The sequence below is a fragment of the Gekko japonicus genome, unplaced genomic scaffold (genome assembly GCF_001447785.1).
Source record: "Gekko japonicus isolate JY-2015 unplaced genomic scaffold, Gekko_japonicus_V1.1 scaffold322, whole genome shotgun sequence".
Classification (NCBI taxonomy): domain Eukaryota; kingdom Metazoa; phylum Chordata; class Lepidosauria; order Squamata; family Gekkonidae; genus Gekko; species Gekko japonicus.
Genome location: NW_015163616.1, coordinates 1,231,762 through 1,240,898, shown reverse-complemented (window position 1 = coordinate 1,240,898; position 9,137 = coordinate 1,231,762).

Below are 9,137 nucleotides of genomic sequence, written 5' to 3'. Positions count from 1 at the left end.
ACTCACCCCCCCCCCCCGCAAGGCAGTTGGAATTTTCAGTTGGGGGAGGAGAATGATGTCAGCTGCTCCCTAGGCAGAGGCTGTGTGTGTGTGTGTGGGGGGGGGTTGTAAAGACAGACAGGCAGATAAACGTTGGCTGATGGTTGCCAACTCCCGGTTCGAACTCCAGGACATAGGGTTGCCAACTCCAGGTTGGAAACTTCCAGGATATTTTAGGGATGAAGCCTGCTGAGGGTGGGGTCTGAGGAGGAGGAGGAAGAGGGGGACCTCAGACAGATACAATGCCATGCTGCCCACACTCCAGACAAGCTGTTGCCAGTCTCCAGGTGACAGCTGGAGAGATCTTATAGCTTTGGTGCTACTTCAAAGTTCCCCAGGAGCCCAAAACAGAGTAGTGTTTTGGAAAATCTTTAGGAATTGTTTGGTGCATTTACGATGGGGCTCCTGGGGAACTATTGTTGCCAATCTTGGCCCAGCAGCCATCAAACCATTCTCTTCAACCCCCTGCTGTGCAGCTGACTTTCCCCTAGGGTTGCCAATCTCCAGGTGGGACCTGGAGATCTCCCACTGTTACAATTGATCTCCAGATGACAGAGATCAGTTCCGCTGGAGAAAATGGCTGCTTTGGAGGGTAGACCCTATGACATTATACCTGCTGAGTCCTTCCGCCTCGCCCCCCCGCCCAATGCTGCCCTCTACAGAATCCACCCCCCAAACCTCCAGGTATTTCCCTCCTTAGAGCTGGCAACCCTACATTCCCCTCAGTGCCTGTTGGTAGGCAACTAAGCTTGGTCCTGTCACCTACTTTGGCCTTTGGGAGAAAACACATTGGGGCCAATCCTGATAGGGTTGCCAACTCCAGATGGGAAATTCCTGGAGATTTGAGGGATGGAGCCTGAAGAGGGTGAGGTTTGAGGAGGGGTGGGACCTCAGACAGGTACACTGCCATAGACTCCACCCACCAAACCAATCAGTCCCACATAGGGAACCATTGTTGCCAATCTCCAGGTGAGGGCTGGAGAGCACTCAGAATTACAACTGCTCTGCAGAAGGGAGGGCAGAAGTCAGCTGAAGTCAAAGGGGCAGATAATGGTAGGTTGATGGTTAGCTGGGAAGGAGATGGGGTTGCCAACTCCACCCTCCAAACCAGCCATTTTGTCCTGGGTAACAATTGCTGCCAATCTCCAGGTGAGGGCTACAGATCACTCACAATTACAACTGCTCTTCAGGTAGCAGAGATCAGTTCCTCTGGAGAAAACAGTGGACTCTGTCATTATACCCTGCTGAGGTCACCACAGCAAATTGACACTGTTTGCCCAAAGCCAGAGCACTCCCCCAGAGCCTCTTTCTAGATCTCGTTGTATTGCTTTCACAACGGGCTTTACTGCTAGTAAAGAATATGTATATAAAATGTTCTATAGATGGCGTATGACACCTGAAAACTTAGGTAGGTATCCAAGTATGTCAAATGTATGTTGGAAATGTAAACGAAAAACTGGCTCTTTTTATCATATGTGGTGGACATGTGATGTTAAAAAATATTGGATATGGATACATGAGATAGTACAAAAAATACTTGAAACAAATGTACCATTCATACCAGAATTGTTTTTATTAAATATTGTACTGTAAATCTTTAATATACAAGATGTATACATGATTATACAAGTTGTAACCACAGCTAGAATTTTATATGCAAAATATTGAAAGAAAGAAGAGACACCCATAAAGGAAGAATTAATTTTTTGGCTTTTAAAAGCTGCAGAAATGGACAAACTAACTTTACAACTACATGAAAAACAAGAAGAAATTTGAAAGAAAATGGGTGAGAATCTATAATTGGATACAAAATTATCTTGGAGAACTTAAATCATGAATCTCAACAAAAACATTACAGACACGGCATAGAAGACTTAGATTCGATACGTTCATTGTAACCAAAGACGATGTATGAGTATAGTATCCATTCTGTTAGATTTTTCTGTTCTGTTTCTTATTTTGTTTTTCCTTTTTCCTCTCTGTAATACTTTTCTTTGAAACTAATAAAAATGTTTATTTAAAAAAAGCATGTTGGCCTCAAGCCACATACTTTAAAGTTCAGTATCAGCACCTTGGATTGAGCTGGCAGCAAATTGGGAACCACTGTAGATGGAACAAGACTGGAGTGATATTGTCCCCACAATGCACTCCAGTCAGCATTCTGGCTGAAGCATCCTGCACCAACTCTAGCTTCCAGACAGTGTTCAAGGGCAGCCCCACATAGAGCACATTGCAGTAATCTAATCTAGATGTGGCAAGATCTTTCTTGCCTAGGAACAGCTACAGGTAGCTTACCAGGTGAAAGGAGCCCCAGGCCACTGCTGCAACCTGCTTCTCCGACAGGAATCCTCAGGTCCAGCAGCACCCCCAAACTATGAACATACTCCTTTAGGGTAAGTGCAATCCCATCTAGAACAGGAGACACCTCAGTTCCTGGGATAGACTTTCCCCCAACCAACAGCACCTCCATTTTGCTGGGATTAAGTTTCAGTTTGTTAGCCTTTATTTATCCCCAGATTGCCTCTGGGTACCTGTTCATGGTTTCCACAGCCTCCTCTAACCCATATCACATCTACCACATGATTTTTGCAGTGCCAGTACAGTTTAGTGGTTAGAGTGTGGGACTACAATCTGGGAGACCAGGTTCAAATCCCCATTCTTCCATGGAGCTTACTGGGTAACCTTGGGCCAGTCACAGGCACAGGGTTGTTGTGAGGATAAAAGGAGGAGAGGAGAATGATACAAGCCATGTTGGTTTCCCATTGGGAAGAAAGGAGGGGTATAAATAAAGAAAACAAATAAATAAATGAGAGTGGCTAATCTTAATTAGGTAACATAATTTACTGTCACTTTACATATCTCTTGTCATGTTATTCTTTCTAGGCTAGAATCATAATTAAAATTTAAAACTGGACTTTTTTTTCTTAATGGAAATTATTGCTTATTTTCCAAACAAAGCTTGTTTAGAAGTAGTCTTTTTTGAAGAAGAAGAAGAAGAAGAAGAAGAAGAAGAAGAAGAAGAAGAAGACTGTGCATGTTATTTTCAGGAGACTGAGGTTTTGGATGTAATCATCCGCTTGTTTTATTAAATTCTGTAAGTATCACAATTATTCCTCTGTGAGCTGACAGCTGGCAACTCAAAGTTTCAGGTTGATTTGAAATGGCTGAGAGATGAATTCCAGGGGAAAAATAACCCCAGCTGTGTAATGGACATGCTGACAGAGTCTTTAACTAGCTGTTCTCTACCTTAGCAAGCAGCCATTGTAATTACAGGTCAGGAAGGAGACCTGTATTTCATGTGATTAGAGCCTGTTTGCATTCCCAGTCATTAGAAAACAAAATGGAGGAAGCTTAGAGCATGTGGGTTTTTAAAATCTAAACTGTTTTCATTGGGATACATGTTTACCTTCTTGTTAAAACAGTCTTGCATTGGTGCAGTTATAGCATCATGAGAAATATATACACAAAAAATGATATTCAAAGGATTTGTGGAGATGTCTTGTCACAGAAAAATTATATACGTGACTGAAAGTTTCAGGTACAGAAAGGGGCATCTAAGACCACATTCATCACAAAGAAAGGCTAGAGGTTGGCCTGTTTTTGTTTGGGTAGAACAGACAATTATGAGGAACATCGTACTGGGGGGGGGGTATTTATTGTGTGCTTGCAAGCCTGGAAGTCATGGTGACGTCTGGCGACCCCTAGTGGAGCTAAGATGTTTCTTAGCCAGTTTGGTGTAGTGGGAGAGCCAGTTTGGTATAGTGGTTAAGTGCGCGGACTCTAATCTGGGAGAACCGGGTATGATTCCCCACTCCTCCACTTGCACCTGCTGATGTGACCTTGGGTCAGTCACAAGCTCTGGCACAGCTGTCCTTGGAAAAGAGCAGTTTCTGTCAGAGTTCTCTCAGCCCCACCCACCTCACAGGGTGTCTGTTGTGGGGAGGGGAAGGGAAAGGAGTATAAATCCAATGTCTTCTTCTTCTTTCAGAGAGGTGGTTTTGATATTACCTGCCTCAGCATCCCGGCCCTGGTATTCCTTGGAGGTCACCCTTCCAAGTATTTGCCAGGGTCAGCAAGAGCCCCCCCCCCCTTGGGAGACATGGTAGCCCTTCTCATAATTGGGGGATATTATAGAAGTTCATGCACCTACATACAATAAATCACTCTATAATTCACTTAGATAATTTATTAGTACAACAAATGGTGATTAACTTCAGCTGCAGTTCTATGGAAACAATGCCCATTGAACTCAATAGAACTTAGCTTTGAAGTAAACATGCTTAGGTTCAGACTGCATATTTGCCTTTTTTTAAAAAAAAGAGAGAGACTGGACAAATTCATGGAGGTTATGTCTATCAAGAGTATTAACCCTTATGGCTTAATAAAGCCTCAATTTTCAGAGGTAGTAAATCTCCGGTTATAAAATGCTGGAGACAACAGTGGATGGCCATCTTCCCACATATTGTTTTATTATGGCAAGGTTGTCTTGCCCCTGTAAGCCGCCCTGAGCCCATTGGGGAGGGCGGGGTATAAATACGAAAAATAAATAAAAATAAATAAATTAAATAAATAGTGCAAACTCACAAGAATTGCTAGGAAGCCTAGGTATGGTGTTTTCAGGTGAACATGGTTTTGGTCCTGGGAAGGTATTTACTAATTACCTTGGGCTGATTAAGCGTGCAAACTCACAAGAATTTCTAGGAAGCCTAGGAATGGTGTTTTCAGGTGAACATGGTTCTGGTCCTGGGAAGGGATTTACTAATTACCTTGGGCTGATTAAGCCTACTGCATACAAATCCAAGCAGGGTTATATTTCCTTATTCACAGCCTCTTAAGGGAGGGGAGCATGAGCAGCAGGTATTGCTGGTTCATAGCTCAGCAGGCTAAGTCAGTGTAAAATGTGGGTGCAAGAAGATTCAGAGGGCTTCACCATAGGCCAGTACACATAGAATGCTGTGGAACAAGGCCCTGGGTTGTGATTCTTGCTGTAAGGAACTCCCAGAATCTGAGTTTCAGGAGACATGCTGACCAGATTGAGAATTCAGTGACCAGGGCCATTGACAGGTCAGGGTGGAGGCTGTGCCAGCATGCTCACCTCCCCTGTTTTACGGACTCCCTTACAGGGTCTTGGGGGTGGAACCACTCAAGCCACATGCTCAGTGACTGCCAGCTGGCTTCTACCATCAGGTGGCAAGGGGACCATTCAGAGGCCAGTGCCCATATGGATCTTGGGTCGTCACTTCAGGGTTTTATCTCCCAGCAGTCGGGGTGTGTGTGTGCTTCACTGGGCAGCAGGTGGGTCATCTGATGCTGGATCTGTCCCCATGCTGCCCCAATGCTCCTTTTGACTTCAATCAATAAAGCTGTGGCCATTTATTTACCCAAATATGTTTTTCTGGTGTTTTCTAAAGCCCACATTCACTCTCTAGTATAAGTGATGCTTGTGTACATCTACTGCTTTCATACCTGCCACTGTTGAGTACAGATCCAGGAACAAAAAGATAATTTTATTAATATCTTTGAATGATCTACAGCACTAAAATATTTTCCCAGTTACTTGTCTAAACTCTATCAGTAAGACTATGAATATACTTCAGCTGAGCAAGCAGAAACACAATTACCTGCTGTTACTTCCCGGGCTGGGTAACCTCACTCTGATTTCTCTTTTTAAGAACAGCTTTCGGCTCCCACAGCCACAGATCTCAGGATGAGCTGAAGGTGGCCTGTCATACTTACCACTTTCTGTGAGCCTTTCAGCATTGGTAGAAGAAGCAAGAAGGCTCCAGGACAGCTCTTGTCCCCCTTTCTCTCCAAACTCAGTGGCCTCCAACAGTCTGGTCTAGGGAAGACCCCCTTCAACTTCCAAGTTATGCCTCAGGGTATTCAGCAGCATTCTCTACTTCCTCCTCTACATCATGTTACCTTTACAAACCAGACAAGCTATGACATAATTTATTGTGTAATGTCATTAAATTGACACCTGATAAACATGCTAAAAGGAGGCTGCACCTGGCTCTGTACAAAAACACCCCATCCCTGTGGTCACTTTAGGTCACGGAGGACTTCCTTCTTGGCTCTAATGCCATTTCACATATTACCAAGTATATAGACTGGATCTGGGTTCACCAAACTGTGTAATAGCCATCATCCTCAATTGCTTTATTTGTGGTGCCCAATTTGGATCAGGGTCATGGTGCATGTGGAAAAGGAATGACATTCTAGCACTTGCCCCCCCAACTCTATGGTTTAATCAGGCAAGCTGTGACATAATTACTTGTATAGTGTCATTAAATTCACACCTGCTAAACACATCTATGTGATGGCATCACTTCCGGGACATGGCAGAAGTGACATCACAGTGCCACTGGCAATGTCACTACATTGCTGGCAAACCAGTGATGGTGAGTCGGCCACCAGTTGCCAGACTCGGATTGACTAATACAAAGTGAGAACTCCAGAGGGTCCTGGGGGGGTGCCATTTGGTTTAATCATAGACTTGGGGCAAATGGTAGACTGTCACCCAAAGTTATAACATCACTTCTGGATTGTGGTGGAAGTGACATCATCGTGTCAGCAGGATGCCAGTTTCCCCACATTTCCCCAGTATCCCCCCCCCCAGCATGGCAAGCAGAGCCAACAGGGGCAGAAAAACTCCCACCGAAGTAGGAAACCAAGACTCCAAAACATTGTGTACTCCATAACGTGTCAATTGGCCTTTTAATTCTATACTGTACTACACAGAACAGTCAGTGGGTGCAGGTTTGCCCAAAAATTGTTCTGAGGAAGTGGTCCCACAGGCTTTATTTAAGTCCAAGATCCACCTCCTGTGTGCCAAACTGCATGAGGAAAATGCAGCCAGCCAGTCACCATCTGCCACTTTCCCCCCTCCTGATTGGTCATGTGCAAAGCCTGAAAAGCAAGGTATGAGTGGTATAAAGTTCCAGGCTTCTGACTGCACTAAGACATATATAAGCCAAAAAGAGCAGAGTAGGCTGCAAGGTCTGGGAGGGATTTTTTTTTTAACCTTTACCGTCCTTGATTCTAATGTGAAATATGCAGCCTTCAGCAGACCCTGTTTTATTAACTGTGTTGTTTTAAACAAATACATTAATATGAGCTGTGCAGAACATGCCTTCTGCTCTGCTAAAATGACCACACATCTCTTTTGATACATGCATAAATTAAGAGGTCAGCGTGCCCTTCTCCATAAAAATCCAATAATGATCTCTACAACTGCCCATTAAACACCACAAATAGATAAATGAGGAACTGGGTTGTGGCACTTTTATGTTCCTGCTTGGAAAAAAACCAACCTCATATACTCCCAGACTTGGGCTTCTTAGCAGCTGGCCAGCTCCTTGTGGTCCTGACCTGGGCCCAAAGCTCCCCTTCCTTGAGCAAACACTCTGGAAGAATGATATTCACCCATAAAGAAGGAGATTAAATAAGATGGGGACTGTATTTTGAGTCTGCAGGATAGGGTCTGTTTAGGCTCTTTCACTCCATGTCCTAGTTGGACCCTGGGCTTTAACTCCTCCTCACCCTCACCCCAGCCCCCATATACATAATTTTCCTGCTATTTTCTTTTCTTTTTAAAAAAAGTTTATTTATGTATTTGCCATTATAAAAACAAAACAACAAAACAAACAAAAAAACAAAACAAACACATAAGTTCTTTTATACATATCATTCTTTGGAGTGTAGATTATACATTTTTTCCATCCTGCTATTTTCCACAATGAGAGAGAGAGAGAGAGAGAGAGAGAGAGCACTGCACTGCACTGCACTGACTACACACAGTCTGGGGGGAGGGGCACTTTCAACCAGGGAAAGACTATGGGGCAACTGCTTTGTCCTCGGCACAATGCCCCAGGCCACATGGGAGTTTCCACAGCTGCTATTTAATCCCCCCAAACAGGAATTCCAATCACAAAAAGTAGGGTTGCCAATTCCAGGTTGGGGAATTTGCGGAAATGGTGGGTGGAGGCTCAGGGGAGGGAGAGAGGGAAGGTTGGCTCTCATCAGGGTATAATGCCATAGACTCCACCCTCCAAGGAAGCCATTTTCTCCAGAGGAAGTGATCTCCGTATTCTGGATATGTGTGTGTGCGTCTGTGTATCTGTGTTCAAGTAAATAAAATAAGAAAGTATAACAACTAGAGCACCACTGTGGTGATATAGAACAAAAATTATTGGTCAATAGAGGGGTCAGTATCACTCTCTCTCTTCAGAATGAGCCCAGACTTACATAGTTACCAAAGGAACATCTCTCATAGATTCACTCTGTTGGCTTAAAAAGAAGCATTTCTGTAGTTTATGAATAGAGAAAAGGACATTCCAGTTTACTTTACTTCAAATAAATGTGGTGGTATTGTGTGCAATACAGAAGCCTATGAATGAAAAAAAAAGAATCTCCCTCAGTTTAGGTCTGCTTGCAAGCCACTATATATGTCTTTATATTGTTACTTCGAATATTAGCTAGTTGTTCCTCCATGAAAGCTGATTTATTTGAAATGTTATTACTTGAAACACCCTAATCTCTTTGTAATAATTCATATACTGGAGATTACAGTTTTGGAAGGAAGCCCAGCTCTGGCTGCAATCCTATTTATGGATTAAAGGATTTAAACAGCCTTGGAAGCTAGATCTCCAATAGCAAGGATAATGTAAACCCGGTTCCATATAAAGTGCTTTACCTCTGCAATAAGTAACCCCATTAAAGGTAGATTGTTAGAGGACACTGGACAAGCAGACTTTCATTACAGCAGGAAGTGATATCTTGAGTCCCTGGAGAGCAGGATTTTTCTAAGCCCTTGTTAGGATCCCCTATGCTTTCTTTTGTACTTTGTCATCTGCCTGAAAGGCCATAAAGACAACTAATTACAAAATCTTTGCCACTGATTCAGGAAAACCTTTTCCAGGGCTTGTCCCATAAAGAAACCCCATTTCTTTAGCTACCCTAATATGCAAAATCAGGCTGCATTCATTTGGAACATTTGCCAAGAGCATGTAATATAATTTGGAGATTTAAATGCTACAGTTAACTTCTGCACTAAAGACTAATTTCTTCCTGGCTCAATTCAAGCTGCAGGTTTAAAT